The following is a 26,969-nucleotide window of genomic DNA, read 5'->3' on the forward strand; positions in this document are numbered from 1 at the left end:
AATGATTACAGCATCTTCACCAGTGGATTCCACCTCAAGAAATGACTCTTTTTAGTCATGCATAAGAGACAACTCCTCATCTGTTAAAGTTTTATCATGAGATTGCAGCAATTCAGGGACATCTTCAGGCTCCACTTCTAATTCTAGTTCTCTTGTCATTTCCATCACATCTATAGTTACTTCCTCCACTGAAGTCTCAAACTCATCATAGTCATCCATGAGAGTTGGAATTGATTTATTCCAAATTCTTGTTAATGTGGATATTCTGACCTTTCATAAATTACTACTGTTCTTAATGATTCCTAAAACAGTGAATATTTTCTAAAAGGTTTTCAATTTACTTTGCTCAGATCCATCAGAGGAATCACTATATATGGCAACTATAACCATGCAAAATATATTTCTTAATAGGAGTTGAAAGTCAAAATTACTCCTTGATCCATAGGCTGCAGAATGGATGTTGTTAGCAGTCATGAAAACAACGTTCATCTCCTTGTACCTCTCTATCAGAGCTCTTGGGTGACCAGCTGCATTGTCAATGAGCAGTACTATTTTGAAAGGATGTTTTTTTTCCTGAGCAGTAGGTCTCAACAGTGGGCTTAGGGCTTAAAATATTTATTAAACCATGCTGTAAAGAGATGTGCAATTATCAAGTCTTGTTGTTCCACTTATAGAGCAAAAGAAGAGTAAATTTAGCATAATTCTTAAGAGGCCTAGAATTTTCAGAGTGGTCAATGATCACTGGCTTCAAATGAAAGTCACCAGATGCATTAGTCCTTACCAAGGAAATCAGTCCATCCTTTGAAGCGTTGAAACCTGGCATTTTAGCTTGAGAGTTCATGATGACATCTTCTTCCAGTATAAGGCTGTCTTATCTGCATTGAATACTTTTTGCTTAGTGTGGTCACCATCATCAATGATCTTAGCTAGATCTTCTGAATAACTTGCTGCAGCTTCTCCATCATCACTTGCTGCTTCATCTTGCACTTTTATGTTATGAACATGGGTTTTGTTTTTTTAAGACTCCTGAAGAAACCTGTTTGCTTCAGACTTTTCTTCTGCAGCTTCCTCACTTCTCTCAGCCTTTATATAATTGAAAACAAGGTCTTGCTCTGGTTTAGGCTTTGGCTTAAGAGAATGTTGTGGCTGGTTTGATCTACCTAAACCATTAAACTTTCTCCATATCAGCAATAAGTCTGTTTCATCATCTTATCATTTGTATGTTCACTGGAATAACACTTTTAATTTTCTGGAAAAACTTTTCCTTTGCATTCACAACTTGGCTAACTGGCCCAGGAGGGTTTGCTTTCAGCCTGTCTTGGACTTCAACATGCCTTCCTCACTAAGCTTAATCATTTCTAGCTTTTGATTTCATGTGAGAGGCATGAGATTCTTGCTTTCACTGGAACACTCAGAGGCCATTGTTGAGTTATCAACTGGTCTAATTTCAATATTGCTATGTTTCAGAGAATAGGGAGGCCCAAGGAGAAGGAGAGAGGAGGGAATGGCTGATCAGTGGAGCAATCAGAACACACAGAACATTCATCAGATAAGTTTGCTGTCTTATGTGGGCACTGTCCATGGCCCCCCAAAACAATTATAATAGTAACTTTAATGATTACTAAGATCACCATAACAGATACAATAATAATGCCACAGTTAGGAATATGACTAGAATTACCAAAATGCAACACAGACACAAGGTGAGCACTGCTATTGAAAATATGCTGCCAGCAGACGTGATTGATGTAGGGTTGCCACAAACCTTCAATTTGTAAAAGACGCAATATCTGTGACACACAATAAAATGAGACCTAATCAAAGTAAACCTGTATGTAACCTTATTTAAATAGAATCACACTGTACTTCTTTTCTAATCTGCTGTTTTTCACTCAAGGGAAAAAAAAACTGGTGACTCATGTTAATGAATATGGATAACATCAGCCTTTTAATTGCTGCATTTCTATTTCATCATTTTAATTTAAGCAATTCTCTATTTATAAACATTCGCATTATTTCCAATTTTTCATTAACTTAAACAATACTGTAGTGAACATCTTTATTTTGGCACTATAATAGTGTATATCTTTTTGGATACCCTGACATTGCTAGTCAAATGTAGGAAAAATTAAGTATACCAGTGACATGAGATGTTCTTACAGTGATCATAAATAATAAATAAAATCGGGATTTCTCTTGCTTTTTTCCCATGAATATTTTTTCTCTTTCTCAAAACAACGAAGAACATCTATATAAAAATATCTCAAAAGGATTCCCTTTAAGTAAAGGAAAAGCTGAAACCATGAATTCAAAAGAGATACTAGAGAAAAGCTCTCCTTCCTGATATTCATTTCCTGGATTTAAAAATAAAAGTCCATTTCTTCAGTTGTTTCAAAAGGGAGAACTGCTATGATATTTATACAGAAAAGGAAAGATTACATTAAAGGCTGACACAAATTGATGAAAGCCAGAAGATTCAAACTGAATACTGTCCCTCTATCCCTAACTCAAGCATTTCAAAGCAAAATATAATTTTAACAAAAGGACTGTGCTCCGTTAAAAGATGTGGTGGTGACTCAGTAGGACAGTTAAAACCAGATCCAGCATTACATGCTTCCATGATAGGTATTGGAAACATTTTTAAGAACACATTAAAAGGGCATAATAAGAGAGACTTCACTGAATTAATGACTGGGGAGAATATGATTCTGGTAAATCTGACACATACAACAGTCCAGCATCTGCAAAGGCAGATGAGAGGAAGACATAAAACAACCTGTAAGAAATCTGCACAAAAGTGTCTGCATTTTACTGTCCATAAATATCCTGGAAGTTGGGGAGAGGTCAGAGGGGATAGACTGTAAATAACCTGTGTGCATGTTTATACTAATTACTGTGAAGTACAACACAACCCATTTATTCTCCAAGTGAGCCATTCTGAATAATCATTCATATTGGGATTTGCTCTCATCCAATGCCACTGTCCCTTGACCAGTCTTTGCCAGTTGCCTTCTGAATCTAGATCATTTGTAAGAGACCTACTCCACCTTACTGTGCTTTTCCTCTTCAAAATCTTTACCACCTTCCATTGCTTCCCTCCTCCACTCCTACCCAACCCCCTACCTGCGCCCGGAGCTCAAAACTACAAGGTCCTTTCTGGAATGCTGTCAAGACAACAGATTTAAAAGAGTTAGTAGAAGAGCCCTCTACTCAGGCATGAGGAGACCACTTGTTAATCAGTTAATCCAAAGTTTGTTCAAGTGGGGAATGATTTAAAATGATAATAAACATTTCTTTTAATGCACATCCATTTTACAGCTGTTGATGCAGGGGTGAGGGTCTTTTCTCCTGTCTGGGTCCTCTGGAGTTCCACAGCATCTTTCTTATATAAACGATATCCATAATATATTTCTACAATTTCCAGTTTGGGAGATTTCTCTGAAAGAAATATAATGATACTTGCAAAGCACTTTGACTGCCAAAAGAATGTCCACATTGTTTTGCAGCTTTTTCTAATTTTTTACAGTTATCTGGCCCACCCCATTTCAACAGTCCACGTTTTTTTTGACAGTCCTACTTAAAAAAAAATCAACTATATTAAGTCTTTCAATGCACTTGGCTACATTTTCATAGATTCATGAAAATACATTCATAGTTCCATATTTTGTTAAATGATATAATTATATTAAAACGTACAATGATGGGCAGACGTGGTGGCTCATGCCAGTAATCCCAGCACTTTGGGAGGCCAAGGTGGGCGGATCACCTGAGGTCAGGAGTTCGAGACCAGCCTGGCCAATATGATGAAACCCTGCCTCTACTAAAAATATCAAAATTAGCCTGGCATGGTGGTGCACACCTGTAGTCTCAGCTACTTGGGAGGCTGAGGCAGAACAACTGCTTGAAGCCAAGAGGCAGAGGTTGCAGTGGGCTGAGATTGTGCCACTGTGCTTCAGCCTGGGGGACAGAGCAAGACTCCATCTCAAAAAAATAAAAAGTACAATGACATAAGCAGGTTTAGGGACAAACTGTAGATGCCATTGGTCCTTGATGAGAAAACATGAGCATTCATCCTGTGGAGGATTTTATGCCGTGAACAGAGAGCATTTGCTAATCAGGTGGGTCTGATCATCCAAAGCAGTTAAGTGGGGGCTGTTTAAGAAAGCATTTGCAGTAAATCCATAAAGTTATAAACTTTGGAGTCAACAATTTCTGATGCCTGGCAGAGAAACCCAGGATAGAGCTGATTGCCACAAACTCAAAGTGTGACCGCAGGTAGCAGTGATATTCAAAAGCATCCAAAAACATCAACCAGGCTGGGCACTGTCCAGTTAGAACACATGCTGCCCATTAACAACCTGTAAGGATATACTGTGTGTTCTAGTTGAATATCAGCTCTGACATGGAAAAGCTGACATTCTGGACCTTATTCACTTGCAAATGAAAATACAAAAGAGGTTGGTCAAGCAATGCTCTAAGTTCCTTCTAACTCTGAAATTCTTTACTGAGCTATATGCAGCCCTAATTAATTTCCTCCCATGGGATTAATCACTTTTCTGATTCAATTGTTTGTCCTTTCTCTGGACAGGTGTCATCTCGGAATTGCATTGAGACAGATTCTCGTGGGCAATAACAAGAAGACAATAGCAAGAGAGGCATGCACAGTAAGGTATACATTAAATATAAATGTATAGTATCTATTTTCTATATGCCACATTATCAAACAGGTCTGCCTGCACAGACTCATAACCACATACTCAAATCCTCCTGCCCGATTCTCCAGGGGTCTGTGTTCTGCATGTTTTGTTTTGTTTTTTAACCTGGGGATGATGCTTATTTTTATGCCTTGCTTAGTTTACACAGATTGGAGCATGTTTTCCACATATAGCTTTTTGTTTGCCAACAAGCCCAGCTGTTGGGGGGCACAGAAGATCACCCAATTATAGAAAACATTCTGGAATACCTTTTCATGTTTCCCTCGCCTACCCTGGAGGATCTTTTCCAACAATTACAATTTTAAGGGCCTTTTTCATTTACAGGAAACATTTACTTCTTTATTACTTTTTGTCTGTTTCTTTCCAAATCATCCTAAAAGAGTTTACCATAGGGCAGATAGGGGACCCTTTTCAATTCTCCTCTAACACCCCAAAGGGAAAGCAAGACCAGGGGAAACCAAGGCCATCAGACCAGATGAGAGCAGGCTTTTGTTTTGAACTCCCTCAAAAGGGAAACAGGACCCAACAGATTTGAACACTTGCTTGGAAAAAAAAAAAAGAAAAGAAAAAAAACTCCAAACTACTTTACAGTGTTAACCCAGGCTCCTGTATGCCAAGTCCCAGCCCATAATAAATTTTATTGCAATGTTATAAACTCCTGAAAAGAGGAACTTGGAATAGAAGTGCTGACACAGCTGCCAGAGCCAGGCCACTTCATTCTTGTGGGCTCTGTCCTGACATCAGCACACGTCTGGGGCAAAACCCCCAAAACTAAAAAAAAAAAAAAAAAATGTTTTACTGGATGGATTCTTTGATTCTCTTTTAAGTTAATTTTAATTTAACAAAGAATGGGGGGGTGGTCTCATCAAAGAGAAATGAGCACTCTTGCAAACAATATATGACTGCGTGTGGATGCTCATGGTGTTTAGCTCAAAGAGTTATTCAGCTGAAGTTAAATTCATCTTGCAAATAAAGCCAACATTTTTTGGGGGGGTAATTATTCATTTAAATGACAGCTTTATGTACTATAATTACAGTCATTAATGAAGGCACAATTACTTTATCATACATTACCAAGATCAAAGAAGATTTCTCAAGAATCAGTTCTCAGCATATAGAGTCAATACAGAAATTAGACCAAATATGAACTGGAACATTCTGCTTAAATAATAATGCCCTAGAGGTTAAAGAAACAATGAGTTAAAGTTGTAGAGGGAGAAAATTTAAAAGACACACTAGAGGTCACTGTTGCTACTTGAGTTGAAGATGTATCCACACATTCGCATACACAGAGATATATATATATATATATATATATATATATAAAATATGTGTATTTCAGTAGTTTCTGTGCACATCAGAAAAACTCTAAAAATATGAGTTAGTTTCATTAAATTAAAAAGAATCTATCCTGGCATTTTTTTCTGGTGGCATGTGGATAGTTGGCTATAAAAAGATGGAATGTTAAAAGAAATCTTAATTTTGAGGGTTTCTTTCATGACCAAGGACATGTCAAATACTTTACCTCTGATGAAAAATCTTGCACCTACTCTGCATTTTGAAAAACACCTTTCATCTCTATGTTCATTTGGATTAGAAAGTAAAAGAAATTGAGGAATTATGATTGGTGTGGCTCTTCTTATTAGGGGAAGATGATTCCCCCTCTTAAAAAGTTTTCAAATTTTAAGATCACTAAATAAGGATGATATATGTACTCCTATCTTTGAGACTGTAAGGAGAAAGTTGTTTAGGTATGGCAAGTCTGTGAAAAATCTTGGAACATGTATGGGAATTGTTAGTGTAATATTTCAACTCTACATACATAAAAGGAAATTATTTTAGGAAAAATGACTGGTGAGCCTTTGTAAATGTAATGAGTTTAACAGGAAGACCTCCCTTATTTGTAGTTCCCGGAGAAGACTCAGTCTCCATACTGTGTGCCAAGACGTTTGGTGCACACTATGTGAATATTGTTGATAGAGAAGGAACAGATATATTTCAGAGCCCAAAGGCTGGCTCCTGAGTGGATTTGCAGAAAAGCTCAAGGCTGGATGAGCTATCCCAAGAGTACCATCTCATTGCCGAGGAAGGAAATCCAGAAGCCATATTCATGCTGTTCAGTATTCTTCTTCAAGTATTGGTCTCAGACGTGTGTACTGGCAAGTGCAGCATCAGCCTGGAGGTGTAGGTTTCAAAGCTAGGCTCCGTTCCCAGAAAGACGCCCATTTCATCTCTCTTGCTGTCTGTTCTCTGCACATGATACATACCCTTGTTTGATAATGCGAGACCTGTAGAAAAGGAAAAATAGGGGGAAAGGGTGAGGAAGCCATCTCTTTTCTTTGCTGAACATCTACTTTGCTCTCCATTGTGTTTTTAGCTTTGTCCATGCAAGTCACAGTCCTGGGAGTAATTAAAGTTCAAAGAGCTAACTAATAGCTCCTCAGTAACTGGGTATTTTTCACAAACTTCATGGGTGTGGGTAAAAATGGATTTTAAATTTAATCTGAATATTTTAATGGAGAATTACATATTTTTGATAGTATTTACCAAATATCCTCTGTTAAATTGATGTTAGTGATGGAAGGAGACTATCAGGAGGCTTACAACCTCAGTGTGAATCAAACGTAAGTGCTTCTGCACATGGCAAAAACAGGAAGGAGAGAGTAAGAGTGGGCGGGGATGCCCCACACTTTTAAATGACCAGATCGCAGGAGAACTCACTCACTATTGCAAAGCAGCACCAAGCCATGGGGGATCGAGGATCCACCGCTATGACCCAAACACCTCCCATCAGCCCCCACCTTCAGCACTGGGAGTTATAATCCAATGTGAGACTTGAGTGGGGATTAAAAAAAAAAGTAAGTGCTTTGCCCACGAGACAGTGCAGCATGGAAGGGGTAATCTGGGTGCTGGACTTCTGGTGCTGTCTCTACTGCCCAGCCAAGGTCAACTTGGGCAAGTCCTTGGCCTTTGCAAGGCTAATTTTTCACTTGTAAGAAGGGGCTAATAATTTCTGCCTTCTCGGGCAGGATGACATAAATTAATAGGCGTAAAGTGGTTGGCCCCAGGCTTGAAATGGGAAAGTTTTGGTAAGTTTCATTCATCCTCATTGTCATAGCAGAAGTCCACTGAACTCCTTGACACTTATCAAGAAGGGACAGATGGTGTGTCAAACCCACAAGCAGGTTTGAAACAACAGCAACATGAGAAAACACCATTAGAATTCAACAGCTTGTTTGAGGATGAGGAGGACAGGTTTTAATTAACAGTAGCGTTTCTGTTTTTCTAAACAGCTTTGTGTATAAGATCTCAGACTTCAGGGAAAACAGAGAACACTCTACTATGATAACACATAACTAGTACCATAATTTTTTGGTTAAGAAAAAAATTACTTCTCATCTTACTGTAATGAAAATATGTGGGTTCTGGAAGGTACGTGGGTAGAAAAAAAAAGAATAAAAGTAGAAAGAACAAAAGAATTTTTAAAAAGAAAAAAAATGAATAAAATTTAGTTTTAAATAAATGTGCATTTTGTTAACCAGAATAATAAACGTTAAATGTGTTTGTGTTTTGAGCCACATAACGATTTTTTTTAATGTCCTATTTTTCACAGCCTAGTTAGACCAGGGGTTCATTGAAGTCAGCATGTTTAAGAGGAGTCCCACAATTCTTACAAGGCTGAAAACCACTGCCCTCACTGGCCCTGGTTGCAATTATCATATGCAATACATTTTGTTTTAAAGGGAAGCTTTTATAATGAAATTTGGAAGCCAGCATCATTTCTCTTCCTTTGCTTTCTACTAAAAAAGAACTTGAGGCCCGACAATAAAGGAAACGGCAAGGAACTATTACATGACCTTGGGCAAATCTCTTCAGTAGTTCAGCCTTGTATATACATATACACATGCACAAATACCCCCAGTGTTATATTCTGCTGCAAAGCTATGTCAAGCAAAAAGTGTAATGGAGATTTGGCAATTCCTTGGTTATTTTGAATAATGGATATATTGATCAAATTGAATGAGTAACTAACTGTTACCAAATTTTCTAATTATGCAAATAATTGCTAAGTCTTCAGTGTAGTCTTACTTAAGAAGTACTGCCCAGAGTAGGGGAAATGAAGAGATTCTTTCTCACTTGGGTATACAATAATTTGTAAAGAGGTGTAAACACCTCAGCAGAGAAATGACGCAGAAGTAGAAAACGTGATACACTTCTCAACTCACCATAATGAAAGTAGTGGAACTGCCTTTTAGACTAGATTTAAGCATTTTTAAAACCCTTGTTCTCAGCCACACCCTGGGACACTGTTTCTGAGCTGCCTTTATTTCATTAACATTCTTGGTCAGCAAAAACAGGGCTTGGGCAGAAATCGGCAAGATGGCTACCTAACACTTGGAGAGAAAAAAAACAATCTCAGGATCCTTCCCTAAGTGGAGTAAAAAAAAATCCCCCAGTTAGTGATTGTGCTTTGCTGCCTGTAGGCAGTTCTCTGATTGTGGGGTATCTGACGGGTGCTGGTGGGGAGAGCCGGTTTAGTTGTGTTTACATAAAATAAAAGGTAGAAGTTGCACAACTGTACCGAGAAGCTAGAAAGGTCCCACCCAAGGCAGCAGCTGTGCTGTGAATGCCTTCAGGTACTTGTTTTTTCCCTTTGTTGACATCCGTGTTGCCACATTAGGGACTCTTAGTGTCACAGTCAGGCTTTGAAAGTAAATAGAGTATAGCAGCTCTCCAGGGAGCTCTGCTGAGAAAGAGACATCAAACAGTGAGGAGATCCTGAGGAGGAGGGGCTTCGCCGCGAGAGCCAGGGAGCGCCTTACAGTGGGCTGTGGGCTGAGGAGCAGTGAGCAGGCGTAGAATGAAAAGAGAGCAACAAAAAGGACTGAGGAGTTGACACCCACTGTCACTTTTTGCCTCGCTCATGAATTGGGCATGTGCCTTTGGAGAATTCAGTGCAAAAAGACCTCCGGCCAAAGGGAGATATCTGTTGCTGTGTATAGAGGTTTGGATTCCCTAGTTGGCTCTGCCCCTTTCTGCTTATGATTTCAAACAAGTCACTTCTCTCTGGACTTTAGAAGTTTTCAGTGCAACAACGAAATCATATTCAGATGTGCTCATGTGTCTTGGGATGTAGTGGGAGGCAGGAGGAATTGAGTTCCTGGACTTAAATACAGTGATGTGAATCCAGGAATAACCCTTTCAGGGAAGCACGGTCTTCTCTGGCTCTCAAAATTCAGGCCACTGATATTATCACTGGGATCAGCTCCCAGCCTGTTTGTAAAGGTATAGTGCTCTGAGTCCACCCAGCATCTACGGAGTCACCATCTCTGATCCTAGGAATCTGGTTTGTAGCTGGCCCCTCGCTACATTTTTCTTTCTTGGTACTTTAATGTGAGAAACATCCCAGCTCTTATTCTTGACAAGGGCTAAAAGTGCTTAGTTTCATATGAATCCTCTCTTTCTGGTTTATGTATTGAGCAGTACTGGGTTCCACTTTTATTGAAGAATACTAGGAAAGGATAACTTATTTCATGGTTTAGTCCACAAATCTGATTTTGAGAGAATGGAATGAAGAGTGTGAGGAGTGATCAAGAAATTTGTAATGAGTTGAGTGGAACATACGTATGACATCTATGTCTCAGCCACATCTGCCCTAGCATGGATTCAGACACTTCCATTAATCTCACTTTTAATTACAAGCACAGGTTTTAAAACCAGTGAATACTGTAAGGTGGATTGTTGTCAGCTTGTTGTTTTTCTTTAAGCTACTCTGTACATTCTGAATATTACTTTGAAATGATTATTTTGAAGTTGTACATTGGCTTTTTAAACTCCCATTGTCCTTGTGATTACAAGAAACACAGGATTTTCCACTCCTTCAAGACTGTTAAAAATCCTTACAGAAGAATCAGTCAGACTCTATAATTATGTATGCCAAAGGGCACAGAGAAAGATGCATCAAGTTTTAAATTTCTAAATTGCTCATTTTATACTACATACCTTTTGTACCATGTGTAAAAATGTGTAAAATAATACAAATTTAAAATAAATATATTTCTAGGTTAAGGAGAAATCATACTGCCAAAAATGTCTTTGTGTAAGTTCTCCATAAGATAGGGTAAGGAGTTATTTATAGTTCTGCAGATGACTTAATACTTACTGCCCTAGGAATTCATTCATCCTTCCAACTGGCTTGAGAGGCCTTTGAAACCAATAAAGCATATTTGTGACCACACTGGGAGTGGAGTCCAGGCCCCACATAGCAGACCTGAGACGCGTTGGCCCAAGGAGCTTAACTGATGTCAAATGTAAACCACTTTTCAAAAGCATGTTATCAGGTCCACACCAGACTATCCATTTTGATAATCACATTCCATTTTTCATTTTATTGTTGAAAGAAGAAATAGATTAATGAGAGTCTAAATCCCCCCAGAAAGAAAATCTTCCTTATAAGGCATGCCTGAAGAGAGATTTGAGAAAATTACTTACTCTGCCTTTGTTTTGCCAAGTAAAGTAACATTTAGATCATTTATATTTGAAAAGTTCTTAAGCCAGGTTAGTGTGGTCTGCTAGATTAAATCTGAAGGGGAAAAAAAACAAGATGATGAGGATGAGGATGTAAGCTATAAATCTCCCAGACCCTGGTTTGCTTGTGTGTATGAATATTAGGGGCAAACCCTGTTGATCCATCTCAGCTCCAACAAGAAAAAAGTGGCCCCAAATTGTATTTGAAAATGGTGCACCACATGATAGAAACATTTGTCTAAAGATAATTTTAAATGATCCGCTTCTAACTATATAAGAAATATTCTTTCAAGTAACCCAGAACAATAAGAGACAATCTTAAGAGAATGATAATCAGAATCATGGAGTGATTTGTGACAGAACAGAAGGAGCCTTAGAAATCATCTTCGTAACATCATTTTGGTAATATCGCATTGCTAACATCATTTTACAAATGAAGAAAGTGGAATCTAAAAAGGTACTTTCATATTTTCAGAAAACCTGTCTCCATTAGTCTTTCAGTGCAGTGGAGCTAAGGATTCTACAGCAGCTTCAGGAGGAAATACCAAGGTTTGAAAACTCTTTAGTGGCCCAAAGTTGGAACAAGAGCCCCGCTTTCCAGATCCTGAGACCAGAAGACTGCATTTGAAGCTCTATGAAAAATTTCGCTTTGTCAACCAATTGGAGGACAATTTTGCTTGGATCCTCAGTGGAGGTATAGTAAAATGTTGTTTCTGACCAACTATTCCCACCCTCAATGAAGTTATAGCAAACCACATTCCTGCCCTAAACAAGTTTAGTATCCAAGGGTCGTTTTTCAACTTTGCTTCCCCCCAAACCCCTAGGTGATTCTCAGAGGCTATCACTGCTATTAAAAATCCAAGGTTTCAGCAAAAGAAGCCCCCATTTGGCTGATAGCAGGGGGTGCAATCCTGGATTCTTTTTGTCACCCTTCTCCTCAGGCCATCACAGTGTCAGGCTCCTGTCAGTCTAATTGGGAACCACTGATATAGACAAATCAACATTGTCACAGGGGTTCATAATAAATAGACTGTATTGGCCAGGCATGGTGGCTCATGCCTGTAATCCCAGCACTTTGGGAGGTTGAGGCGGGCAGATCACCTGAGGTCAGGAGTTCGAGACCAGTCTTGCCAACATGGTGAAACTCTATCTCTACTACAAAAAAGATTTAAAATTAATTTTTAATTAGGTGGACAAAATTGGAGGACAAAATTGTCCTCCAATTGGTTGGCGAAGTGGCGGTGCATGCCTATAATCCCAGCTATTTGGGAGGCTAAGGGAGGAGAATTGCTTGAACCTGGGAGGCAAAGATTGCATTGAGCTGAGATGAAGATCGTGTCACTGCACTCCAGCCTGGTGGATGGAGTGAGACTCCATTTCCAAAAAAAAAAAAAAAAGAAAAAGAAAGAAATTGACTGTATTGCCTCTGGAGGAGAGGCTAGATCAGATCTAACTTATTCTTTGCTGTAAATAATTGGGGCACAGGCTATATGCTTGAAGCACTGCATCCCACTTGGATTATGTTCTATGAATCTTATTTTAGACATTCTGATATCTGCATTTAGAACCATCCAATGTCTGTCACCACCATTTCCACAGGACACTAGGAGGAGAGCTGAATCTTTATTTGTTTTGGATGGTTGAACACCTCACACGCACCACAAGAAGCAGTCTTGGCCAAACACACCACATCATGCAAGCCGGTCAAGCCCCTTCTGAGACAGAAAGGGTGGCGCATAAGGCTGGAGTCTGGCTCAAAGTCTCTGCCAGGAAGGGACCACATATGTTCTCTGTCAGGTGAGCACTTTGGCTTGAGGTTTGGTGAGTTGCAGTGTTGTGTACCTAAGGCTCTCCCCATTAACCTGCCTTCTAGCAAATTTAAAACCACTATGACACAGACACATGGGCAAAAGGAAATTAACTAAGACCCTGCACTGACGTTCTCTTTGCAGCTCATACCACCCTCTAAGAAGGGCCACACATCCCTCTGTGAAAGGGCAGACACGGCTGTGGGAGCTGTCTAGACCTGCTGTGATGAAGAAGGACTTTACTGTCTTAACATCGACTGTATTTCTTATGTCAGTATTGCCTCCCAATTTTAACATGACTGAATTGTCAAAGGGTTTTTTTTTTTTTTTTTTTTTTGCCTTGCCTGCCAAATAACACAAGTCATTTCCTTTTCTGGTTTCTATTATATTCCATTGTGTGGCCATGCACAGAGTCAACTTTTCTTTCAAGATTTTTATTTTCATTTTCTATGTAATACTACTCAATAGCTATAGTGCATAAACATATGTTTAGGCACTTTGAAACACATTTTTAAATTAAAATGCCTATGTCAATCACAGGCATGCAGTATCCAGGATGTGCATGAAGCTGAGCGTGTGGATGTCTTCCAGGAAAAACATCCTTGTAGTCATTGGGCATGCTCCATGGCTACTTTTCAAGGTGAAATGTCTCTGCTACTAAAATACCATTTTTGTTTAGTCAAGACACTAAAAGCAATTACAGGCCGGTGTTGATGGATCACTTGCCAATGTTCAATTTTTAAATCAAAGTTGTTTTGGACTTAGTATTGTATGAGCTCCCCAAACATCCAAAGTCACTTTATTTGCATTAAATATATGCATTCAAAATAACTACTTACTTTCTCCCTTTTTAAAAAAATGATTGAAGAAACATTTGCTCTCAAGATGAAAAACATTACACTGCAAAGCAATCTGTTATAGCTGAATGTTGGTTCCCTTGATATAATGGTTCTTAATGAAAATTGTGAGGAATTTTCTACTCTATAAGCTTCAAGAGGCTTGGGTATGCAGGGTGTGGGGACCCCACTGCAGCAATAAGAATAATAGCGGCCTTCTAGATATGCCCATCTTGAGAGGTGATGACATACGCTTGTTTTCAAGTACTCAGAGTTTGTTCCTTAATTATTTTAGATATTCTTGCCTTAGTAATTGTTTTGGATGTTCTCCTCCCTCTGAAATGAGAGGAAAAGTCACTTTCATACAAAATAAACAATGACACAAAAGGATAGGACTATAGCAATCTGCCAACAGTTAGAGACTGAACCACATAAAACCAAACGCTCAAAGCTTCTTAGTCATTATTGACATTATTTTTAAAGTTTTCGGTGCAAGCATTAATTAAAACGATAAGGCTCTAACTGTTTAATTAGAGTTTGATGAGTTATAGAATGTGTGAGGATGGTAAGCAAATATTTGTCTGGGTTGCATTATCAAAGGTATCAGATGAAGAGTTGTTTCAATCTAAGGCATGTTTCTCAATAAGTCCTTCATTTGCCCAAGCTGTAATTTTCCATTCCTTTCCAATGTTACCATATATGGTCATCTAGATGAATCTTTGAATTACTATATAACTATTAATAACTGTTCACAATGCACGTTGGATATCTACCTTATACCTAAATGCCATGATAATGATTATAGAAATGAAAATGAACAAAATGGTCCCACTTTCAAAGATGTACTGTCTAGTAAAGGAAAGAGATGTAAAACAAACAAATACCATCCAGTGTACAGATTTCATTTGTATCTGTACAAAAGTAGACCAGAGGAAGAAGGGACAATTTTTTTTCTGTAGAAGTCAAGGAAAAACTAAGCAGAATCTTAAAGTACTAATAGAAGCATGCTAGAGTCACAAGAGGAAGACGATTTGTACACAGGGAATAATATTTAGAAGAAAATTGAAGAATGAAACCAGAGATAGAAAAAAAAAGGCAAGAAAGAGACATAAAACTTCAAACAGCTTGGTGTAGTTAGAACGCAGGCAGCAAGAGGAGGGCGATGAGGCTAGCCATGCTGGCAGGAACTAAATCATGCAATGCCTTTTGTGCAATACAAAGAAACTTGGCTTTTATTCTGTGGGCAATGGTGAACCATAAAAAAAAGTTTGTGATTTAAGAAAGATTACTTTCGTGGCACTTTGGAGGCTGGGTTAGGGATTTCAAGGGAGAGAAACTAGAATCAGGAAGGCTGTATGAGTGGTCATTATCTAGTCTAATGAAAGATTATGTGATTCTTACCTAGGAAAGTAGAACTAGAGAGAATACAATAAATATGAGAACTACCAAAAAGGAAGACCTGATAGATTGAATTTGGAGTCGGAGAGAGAAATGGATGACTTTGAGCCTTAGCAAAGAACCTCCGTGTAGCAGTTAAGGAAGGGTGGCATTCACAAATGCAGAAGTTAGAGGTAGTCTTGAAATTGTTTTTAATTACTCAGAAATTATCATTGTTCTCAACTCATACTCAGATTCCAGAGATAGGGAAGTGGCATGTTCCATCACACACCACTGTACTTGGCCAATTCCTGGGAAAATAATCAGTAACTCCCCTGTAGGCCCCATGAGAACAGCTCAGAAACTACAGCCAACAGAGTTGGGCCAGAGCCATTCCTACCTAAAACAACCAGTAGGGATGAAAAATATTCAGTATCTTGTTTGGTTGTTTGGTCTATGTGACACTGCCCCTACAATCTCTAAACCTGAAAGAAAGTTCTACATACACACACCATACACTGACACTCACAAACACATCAGAACAATTGGAGGAACAATTGGAGGAGTATTTTCACAGATGTGATTGGATATTTTGACCGTAAATGCCACCTCCATGGAAACGAAGATGATCTCAGTACTAGGGAACCTACTTATCTCAAGAGCAAACATTTGTTTCAGTTATGTTCTGAAATGACAGTGTTTGTTAGAGGAGAATTTGCTTCTGGATATTTCTCTAATTTCTGCCCTTGCTGCTGTTGCTGTTGTTCCCAAACTCTTAACCCTTGCAATACAATTACTTCCTGAAATAAGAATATGGATACCTAGGTATGGCCCAGGTATTGTGATGAGTTTTATATGACTTACCTCATTTAATCCCCACAATGACCTTTAGATATATACTGACATTATCCTAAGTTTTTAGATTTAAAAAATAATAATAGAAAAACAGAGAGGTTAAATGACTTGCCCAAGGTCACACAGCTAGTAAATGTACAGACATCCGTAGTCGTATGATCCCATGCAACGCCAAGGAGTCTGGCTGCTTATCCAGATGATCTTAACCAAATGAATTTCCCATGTTCAATTCATTTGGATTTACCATTGGACCATATTTCCTTGGACACAAGACTACAACTCAGCCATTTCAATTATTGCCAAGCCTTTGTCATTTACAAGCTCAAAGTGCAAATCTGTGGTCACAGGATCCCATGCAAATTTCAGAAAGCCTAAAATGATGAGATCACACACCCAGTCTGGTGACTTTACATTGAGATCCAACAAACTGTATGAATTACCAAGGCTAAAACTAGGACTCCTATATATCTTAGCTAACACCTGCCTCTCTCTATGCTAAAACATATTATGATTTATTGCTTTTTCCGGGAGAAATTGTAAAACTGAATGCAATTAAAAGGAAAGACAGCAGATTGTACAGCAAAACAAAACAAAACGAAAAGTACTTAGAAAGCCAAGATGGATGTATATTCAAAGGTAGCAATTTCAGAGGCAAGGCAGATCTTTCTTATTTTGCAGTAATGATCTGAATGGCAACGAGCAATGATCTGAATGCCTTTGGCACATGTTTGGGACTCCATGTTTGTTCACTGGTATGCACTCTGTTTGGGGTTAAATTAGGACTTTGACAAGGTAGCAGCCATTCTCTGGCTATGGTTGTACATTCGCTGAAGACCCCAATAAGCAAGTGATTTATGCCATTCAGTCTACAAGCCTCACAGCCAAACAGCCCAGTGGAAGGATCCCTCCAGTGCTACATGTGAGTCCTGGATGCTTGAAGGGGCTCTTGTGCTCGCTAAAGTTGTGGGATGTGGTGCCAGTTGCCTGACTTCTCTTGGTCTAGCTTTTCTCTCAGTGAAATGACAGGGAGAATACAGTGAGACTCAGAAAGGGCTAAAAACAAATAGGCTGCTTTATTCAAGTTTTGCTAATGAAATGCCTATAATACAACCATTGAAAAGGCAATGAGCAAAATTCTAGAGGAAGACCCCATTACTTAGGACAAAGACATCACTTTTCCCAAACAGTAGGAACAGCCACTGTCCAAAGGGTAGACCAAAAAATAAAACCCCCAACAAGCAAACAAATAAACCCATGGTTCAGTCACTAACCATGAAAATGTTTGTAAGTGCATCAGAGAAGATTAATTCTTAACTGGAGAAAAATAATAATCAAGGTATAGGTGTACTGCCAAACACTGTAGCTGGGAAAAAGAGACCTTGGGGAGGAGAAGCAGGAAGAAGAAAGCTAAAACTAAATGTTAGTCTCACACTACAACATGTCAGCCCAGGATACTATGGGCTATTTTATTGAATGGTGCAAAGCTGCTCTAATTTAGCAGTGTTTATTTGGAAAGGTTTGCTACAACAGTGCTCTCTGCAATACACCACATTTTCTGGTGTGTTTTTTGGTGGTATCTGGAGGCGCATTGTGGGCTGATGAATGTCCAGGTGTGAAAATACATGTTATTCATGTATATGCACTGTCGATTTATTTCTTTGCACTTTTTTCCCCCTAATTGAAGCACTAAAGTTGACTATGCTCAAAGCTTGAATAGTCCCCCAAACATTAGAGTATTATCAATTAATAATTAGAAATATAATTCCTTGTATATCTCTTCTGCCATCGCATCTTTCAAATGCAAAGTCAGCATGGAATAAGAATCAGAGAAATGTAACCTGACATTGAACATGAAAGCAAACACATTGGCAAAACAGAAAAACACAAGCAGAAAAAATGGAAAGGGAGTTTTGAAAATCATCTTCCTAAGGCATACTGAATCTGCAACAATCTGTTTTTCCCGATTAACAAACCTTGGTCTCGTCTGGGTGTTTTGAGCTAGATTACTGACTGGCCATCTGTGGCAGGCCCACTCCTGGATGTCATGCCCCTGTTAATGAAATCTGGGCGTGCGCTCGTAAACAGACCTGGTGAATGGTAGATGGCAGCCATTGCGTGATGGGCAATCATCAATCATCCTTTGTCAGTTATTTCTGTCCCAGTGAGTAAGCCTTTATTTAAAGCATAAAGTAAGAATGTTGCCAGACCACAGGAACAAGCCCTGAGCTGTTTGCAGGTGCTGCTATTCAGAGCTGCCAATTAAACCCCTGACATTTCCATGTTGGCCATGAGGCACAGCATATGCTTTTGACATACCAATTAAAAAAAAAAAATCACCAATCATCAATCTCAGATTATCGATACATGCCTTTTTCTTTTTCCATGGTTACTACATAAAGCTTTTAAAAATAGTTTATTTTAGAAATAGAGGAAGGAGAATCAGAAAAGGTTCTAGTAAATGGAATTATTAAGATGTGCACATAATATTCTTTCTTGTAACTGGGAAAGTGGCTGACATTTCTGATGTGAAAAGTCTTCCCTGATGCCTAAATCTACATGGCAAAGTCTCCTATCGGGACTACAACATTAAAAAAAATTTTTTTTCTTGCCTTCTTATACATTTTTTTAATTCTGAAATAGTAATACTATTTTAATGTAATCCAGTACTATTAAAACTAGATATCGCAATTTTGATTAAGATTCTTTCGTTGGGATGCAAAAGTGTGTCTTGTATTTGAATAATTTTATGAAATTTGCAAAGACTTTTTATTTAGTCTCAAATGTAAGTATCTGAAAGGGTGTGTTCCTATGTGTTACATCATGGCTTTACATTCACATAATTTCAAGGTTGGAAGATAAAAGCACCCAACCACTCTCAGAGGATAATAGACATAGTGGATGTATTCACCTATAATTACTATAAATTAGCTGCGGTGGGGGAGAAGTGCCTACATGCACCTTTAGGGAATATTTCAGTGTTTTTAATTGATTTTCCAATTTTTCTAGATATGGGTAGCTCTTTATAAGAAATGAATTGTGGTGACAATCATGAAGATTTTAACTAAATTATTCTTTCTGGTTAGTGTTTAGAAAATGAAGACATGTTCTATATGGTCTCCTATTGTTTTGCTAAGAACAGTATTAAAATCATCTGTGATTAAGTATGAATCTCTATTTTCAAGGTTGGGCAATGGACCTTAATATGGGACCACCACCCTTTTCTTTCCCTTCCTCTGTCCATAAAGATGAGCTAAACAGAGTTACTTCCACATTTCTTGAAATCCCTAAATCCCACTACTTTCAGGGATATTTGTTGAGGAAAGCAAAGCTGACAAGCTAGGATTTCTTTCAAATAAACTTAGCTGATGAGTGTAGCAGGTGAGCTTTTTTATTTTTTCCCACAGTGATAATTTCATATTATTTTCCTGCTTCTGAGAGGAGGAAGACATTGCCATCTTCTTTAAAGATGCTTAGTAGCATTTCATCTTTAAAAAGAGAGAAAATTTGTTACTGCCTTCTACATAATGAAAGAGTATTTAAAAAGTTTTTTGTTTTTTGTTTTTTTTTTCTAGAGACGGGTCTCTCTATGTTGCCCAGGCTGGCGTGCAGTGACTATTCACAGATGCAATCATAGCTCATCGCAGTCTCCAACTCCTGGACTCAAGTGATCCTCCTGCCTCAGCTTACCTAATAGTGGAGACAGCAGGTACGTGCCTGGCTAAAAGAGCCATCTTTTAATAAAATATTTTTCCTCTGTAAATTAATTTGATCATAAGAGCTGCCTTACCAACCTAACTTATGGTGAAGATCTGCACAAGAGTGAAAATTTTAGCATCATATGAAGATGCAATGGCTTTCAATGGCCTTGAGCCCTCGGGCTACATGAACACCTACCATTCAACAGAGCTGAGGATGCTGAGCTGTGGGATTGGCTTTGGGCTATTCGTTTGTGATAATGTCTGTCCACAGGCTTTGAGATGCAAAATGAAAGGAAAGGGCTGGATTTGCCTCCCTGATGCTCTGTCCCTAACTAGCACCCTATGCGCCACTTATCTCCACTTGGTTCCAGGTCTTCCAAGTGCCCCTGGTTGTAGTCATCATAGTCATCGTGATGAGGACAATGATCATGAAAATAATAATACTAATGGAAGCCATCATTATGGTAGTCAGCCTTGGATTGTTGTTAAGAGTGCAGATTCCATAGCCAGCCTGACAGCTTTTATCTTGCCTCTGCCAATTACAAGCTGTGTGACCCTGGTCTAGTTACTTAATCCATTTGTTCTTCAGTTGCTTTCTCTGTGAGATAGAGATTATAATAGCAACTACCTTATTGGTACATGGAATGCTTAGAGCAGTAACTGGCATGTACTTCAGGAAGTACTAGAGGAGTGATAGATAAAGAGATTAAGTAAATGAGTATTCCTAGTATATCTGCACAAGCGATTTCATTTTAATTCCAAGCATTTTTGATGTACATATGGTTATTCCAATTTTTCAGGTGGGGAAATTGAGGCTGTATGAGATTAAATGATTCTCCCAAGTCTGCCAGCGAGTGACTTGCCAAATGGTGATTCTAATCTGGGTTAGTGTGATTTCAAAACCCGTGCTCTTTCCGTCTTCAGGCTTCCTAGCCTATGCAGTCCTTTCACAACTGAACACCATTGATCAAAAGACAAGTGGCAAGGGGTTGAAGGAAATAGAAATAGAATCAGAAGCATCAGAGAATGCAAGAATTTCACAGTGTAAGGGCATCAGGAAATCCTCTAAGGACAAGGGGAGATAAACACTTTTCCAAGGTCAGAAGGCCAATTAGTCACCATACTTAAAGCTCCTGAGTTCATTCATTCATTTATTTGACTGATATGTATGTTCCTCATATTTCTACAAAATGGTCAGCAAGCTCATGTGTAGCCATTTAATAAGTAAGAGAATGTATTTTCTGTAACTTTGTCAAATAAAGAGGCCCACAAAGGCCATAGGAAAAAATATTGATGAGAGGATGCCAGGACTTTCCTGGTAATTGAATCTGATTTGGTAGGTTCTGGGGCTGCTGCTTCTTCCCTTCCTGGATCTCTGAAGGCAGAGAAGCCAGGGCATGGAACAAGAGAAGGGCTGGCTGTCCCAAGGCTGGGTCTCATCAGCACATACAAGTTGCCTTTATCAAGGCTAACTGGTATTGGTTTTGGCACGCTTAACATGATGTTATGTTTCAAATGTTTCCAAGTTTGAAAGATATAGGTCTTTCCTTTCTGCCTACTAAGATTATTTAGCCTCCACACATGCAAAGCAGAGTATGATGCAATAAATTAATCATATCAGAGCAAAGTAGCTACTGAAAAATTGCCAAACACCATAAACATTGGTCAAAATGGAGTCCAACCATTTGCACAGAGAATAATTGAACCTATGGATTCACTTGAGGTAACTAAGCAACTTTTCATTATGAATTATAAAGCTTTTCAAACATAAAATGATATCTGAGATGAGTGCATTACCTAAAAGGTTTCGATAAGCAATGAAGGGAGCTGTAAAATATGCAGCAGGGATCAATCATTCAGCTGTATGGTGTTACTTATACTTTGTGGCATCACCTACATACCTTGATAAACAATGTCCCATAGCCTCTGAGCATTCCCATTATTTTCATCAGCACCCCAACATAAGAAGTGACAAAAATGTCAGATGATGTTTTATTTACTAATATAAAAAAAGTTCTAGTGGAAGTAGACATTGTGTGACAAAATGGAGGCATATGAAACACATTTCCCAGCATCAAAAATGGTTCACATTGTTCAAAAAAAAGGTATAAAACCTGCTGTTTGTGATGAATTTTAATTGGAAATGTTACTCATAATGAGCATGAATTTCTTTTGTTTGGAAGATGACATGTCCTGCTTCTATAACTGAGGAGCAGTTGAGTCTCTCTGAAAAAATGAGTAGTTGAAACAGACTTTTTGACATCCAAAAAGAAAGTAGAAATACCTTCTAGTTATCTTGGTGTCATCTGCCATAGCAAATATTCTGATGTTTCTTATGGTCATCATTTTGTGGGAGACATTTTCATCAGTTACCTGAGAAATCAAGCCCAGCATTCTGACTCAGATATGAGGCGGTTCTGCCGTCCTGTATCCTGCTAATGAAAGAACAGAGCAAAATGAAATGAGAGCATCAATTGCAAAAATAACCTGATGGTAGGGAAGCATCCCCCACTTGGAATTAGCTTTGGACTTCTACTCAAGATGCTGCAGGATAGGATATAAAAGAACAGAGAGGAAAGGATCACTGACAATTATAGAGCCTCTTTTCTGTGATAAAAGAGGGCCCAGAGTGTAGTCCATCCATGCTGATGGACACTAGATAGAGGAGAGAGGTAACTATAAAAGGTCAGGGAAAATGGATTTGAAACTAGTGAGGTACATGAAGTCCACAAAGGTTAAAAAACAAAGTTGGACAGGGCACGGTGGCTCATGCCTGTAATCATTCCAGCAATTTGGGAGGCCAAGGCAGGTGGATCACTTGAGGTCAGAAGTTTGAGATCAGCCTGACCAAAATGGTGAAACCCCATTTCTATTAAAAACATAAAAAAATTAGCCAGGTATGGTGGTGCACACTTGTAGTCCCAGCTACTTGGGAGGCTGAGGCACAAAAATTGCTTGAAGCCGGAAGGTGGAGGCTGCAGTGAACCAAGATTACACCATTGCAAACAAACAAAACAGACAAAAAACCCCGAACAACAAAAGTGAAAAAAATCACCATCAACAACAAAGTTGGATATATGAAAACATATTTTCATGACCCCATATGGTTTGCATAAAGAAAATCATTTCCCAGCGTTAATGTGATTCAGGAAATGATTTGGTTCAATAAGGTTTAAACTAACGCAGTGGGCATCCATCCCATGCCTGGGAATGTGAACTACCTCTCTGGACTAGGAGGAACAGGGTGGCTACATCCTGCCACTTTGGAACTCAATTTCAAAATACCAATTTGCAGGATGGAATCTTGGCCAGCCTGCTTTGTGGGGGTGGTCCAAAGCAGTGGGTACTTTACAGATACACAAATTGATTATTTCAGTTACCAAAATCAATTTTCCAGAATAGAGTGAAGTCTATGGAAATGTTTCTCAAAAGGTCATTTAAAATTAGCTTAAATGACCCACTAGGCCCTGCATTGATAATAGCACCTAACTGCACATGTAACTCTCCCTCTCCTGTATCTTTGCCTGCAGGAGATCTGAGGCTCAAAGCACCCAATTGGAGCCTGCAACAACCAAATTGCATTGCTCCCTCTGCTCTCATGAATTTCTTCATAAGCTCACCTGATTCAGTTCTTAGTCCAAACTAGGGTTTGTTCCTATAAGTAAAAAGCCACATATTTTATGTTTCTAAAAAATTCAATAGGTGTTATTTTAATTGTGGCTTTCCTTTTTCAACTGGTCTGGCTTTTTGTGTGTGTGTGTATGTGTGTGTGTGGAAAATGTTGTGTGTGTCGTGTAAACAGACCATTCTCCATTCAGAGATGATACACATTTGCATACAACGCAGTTATCCACGTGCGTAATGTCTCTTGCACAAACACGCAAAAATACATGAGGGCTCCTTGGTCTCTTAAAATTTTTTCAGGTGGCCAGGAGCAGTGGCTTACGCCTGTAATCACAGCACTTTGGGGGGGCCAATGTAGGTGGATCACCTGAGGTCAGGAGTTTGAAACTAGCCTGGCCATCATGGCGAAACCCTATCTCTACTAAAAATACAAAAATTAGCCAGGTGCAGTGGTGGGTGCCTGTAATCCCAGCTACTCAGGAGGCTGAGGCAGGAGACTCACTTGAACCTAGGAGGCAGAGATTGCAGTGAGCCAAGATCACGCCATTCGTGCCATTGTACTCCAACCTGGGTGACAGAGCAAAACTCCATCTTAAAAAAAAATCCTTTCAGATTTCTTAGATGATTTCCTTTACATGTTTTCAACCTACCTAACAGCAAACCACTTCATTCTACACTAGTCTAATTAATTTGACAGGACTGGAAACTTGTTCTTCCTGTTCACACTTCTTATTGGTCTCTTTAGAATGCCCTGTAGAGAGGATGAAGTACAATAAAGCAGTCTTTACCAAATGCCTCAATGCTAAATGCCCTTTTAGGCTGACTCGGCACAATACTGACAGTGAGGAGATCTGACTTTAGGGCAGCCTAAGAAAAACGACATTTTCTAGAATATCATCTATTGAAACAGGTCTTGAAGAAGAAAACAATGTCCATTTCCCCTGCAGTTTTGCTGTGGGCTCTGGGGACTCCGATTTATCCCTACTGTATCTGAAATCTTTGCTAAGGAAATGACAGAGGTATCATATTTTGCAAAATAAGCCCTCAATCCTCAATGGCAAATGTGGAGATGATTTCGGGATTTTTAAGCACTGTAAGTGTAACCTGAAACATATCAGATATTTTGTGAAGGGGTCGGCTGAAATGCAGAATTGACAACTACAAAGGGAAAGAGCCTTTCTTTTTTTGGTTAACTTTGAAAATTTCCTCAAGAGAGCAAACTTTTGATAGGGGGCAAAGATTCTTACAAGGTTGGTACAGGTGGGTAATTAAAAAAAAAAGAGTGAATTTATCTGCATGCATTATTTAAATACCTAAAGCATTTCTTCGCTTTAATGATAAATTATGATCAGTAAAATCTGTTGGCTGCCTTCAAGCTAACTAATGGATCGCTAATCAGCAACAGTCGAATCATCCTAGCTGAAGTGGAATAAATATCTCCAAGGATGCTGCAGCTCATCTTTACAGTCTAAACCTATAAAGACGTTTGCATGTATTTCTGTATTCTTTTACTACACGAGTGTATATGAATATACACACTCATGTGTGCATTTGCACATATTAAAATCCTATTCTTTGACACCTTCTTGCCTGCCCTTGACGGCTCTATCCCCCTTGGCCTGTTGTGTAAGAAAGATCATTCCTGGAACTAATTAATACTTAAAGAGATCAGCTGACACATCTCATTGTTAGCAATACATTGTTAATTGTTCATTTTACTCAGGCACCATTTGAACACAAGTCAATTTGCAATTTCATTAGTGAACCAAAAAGGCCTGGGGTCTATTCCTGGTTTTTTAAAAAAGAAAAGGATAAAAAGCAGGCAAAATTTCATGAAGGATGTTAATCCTCTAATTAATTTTATGTATCAAGCAAGAATTAATGTGTGCTGCTATTTGAGCAGAAGTCTTTTTGCCAAGAAGTGTATTTTGTCATACCTTCCCCTCCAGAGAAACGTCTTTACAAGCTTTGCAGCCAAATACCCTGGCAACTAATGACTAGCTTTGGAGCAACATTCACAGACCATTTGCTTTGATGACATTTGGAGGCTTTGCTCCCCTCATTCCAATTCTATTGTAAGTAGAGTACACACACCATACAGCCTTTGAAAACTAATCAATACAGTAAGATTTGTCAGGTTGCAGCTGACTAGTATCACATCTTTTAACTCTTTTCTTAGCTGGCTTGTACACATTTTTAAGTCAAACCTTATGAAGGGAGTTGGGTAGATCATCCTTTCCATATTTACAGGCTCCCTGTTGTGACATGGCTCTTTCTTCTGTATTTTAACATCAAAAGCTCATAATCTGTGTAAGTTAACCTTCCATAAAACTAAAATTATATGGTCATCATACATAATCTGGTGATTGATCACAGCTGTCACAAAGTCACAAATTGTGACTGTTTACTACAGTTGCACCATGAAAATTATTACATACTTAAAAATATCCATTTAGTGAAAATAAACAGCTTATATTCGTGGGTTGCAGAACCGAAGCATACATGTTTTCTTTGTGACTTTTGGCTCTCTTAGAATCAATGTGAAAACCTACTTAGGTCTGATTTTTCATTTCGGTGTCTTTGTGTAATGTACCTCCTCCATACCTCATCTAATTTAATAAGATGCAAGCTAAGGAAGTACTTAAGTTACTTATCAAGGGTTTTAGATGACACATTATTATTATATTCAAAAGTCAATATTTGCTAATCATGTTAGTACAGGAACTGGTCCAGGCCTACAATTCTTAAATTGCAGAGATATTTAAGATTAATTAAACCTATCTCCCCAGTCCTCTCTCTCCACCTCTATGAAATAAGTAAATCAATGACATCCTAAACAAACCCCGAGAGCCAGAGCTTCAAGTCTGAAGGCCACTTACACCTTTTAAGCCTCTGTTTGCTTCAGTGCTCAAGAGTTGAGCTTTGCCATTTCTCCACTGTTTCAGGAATATTTCCATGTTATGAGAGCAAAGTTCACAAATTCACTTGATGTAATTAGAGAAGAGTGACCACTCCTGGGCATACAGCATGGACTCCATTGCTTTTTTAAGTCAGGAGAATATTGAAATAACATATGGCCTGATTTCTTTTTTCTTTTTATATGACAACTTCTGGGTAAATCTGTGGCAGGCAAAGTTGAAAGGTCACCTTCCACTTCTCAAACTGGGCACGATGAGAACAGGCGACTAGATCCAAACCCTGGCAGGTTATGCTCTTACATCATTGTTCTGGTGACATCCTGACCCCTCTTTTATATAAACCGTGGAGCAGAGAGCCAACTGTTTAAATGCCAAGATTCCCTTTACCTTTGAACAGCACACCCATTGTAAAAGAACGATTTCTGATCTAGTGTTATGTACGGAGCCCAGGACTTGACTGAGATTAAGTGATAGACAAGTTTGACATCTTATTAACATGTATTGACTGGGAGAAGACTAAGAAACATAGAACTTTAGTGACGACTTATAGCAGCTGCTAGTTCAGTTCCCTCAGGGGAAAAAACTAGTGCATTAACCCAATATGCCAACT

The 26,969-nt window shown here is 38.7% G+C and overlaps 1 long non-coding RNA gene across 1 annotated transcript; it reads right to left on the reverse strand.

Annotated features, from left to right (window-relative positions):
* Window positions 1-11,212: 11,212 nt before the first annotated feature.
* On the reverse strand, window positions 11,213-26,582 carry LOC116560397. The gene is made up of 3 exons (XR_004272951.1): window positions 26,284-26,582; window positions 22,102-22,249; window positions 11,213-11,298 (listed from the first exon to the last, which is right to left on the reverse strand). It is a non-coding gene; the product is annotated as an uncharacterized LOC116560397 (long non-coding RNA).
* Window positions 26,583-26,969: the final 387 nt, after the last annotated feature.

The sequence above is a fragment of the Sapajus apella genome, unplaced genomic scaffold, assembly GCF_009761245.1.
Source record: "Sapajus apella isolate SASKATOON/1434 unplaced genomic scaffold, GSC_monkey_1.0 scaffold26, whole genome shotgun sequence".
Taxonomy (NCBI): Eukaryota; Metazoa; Chordata; class Mammalia; order Primates; family Cebidae; genus Sapajus; species Sapajus apella.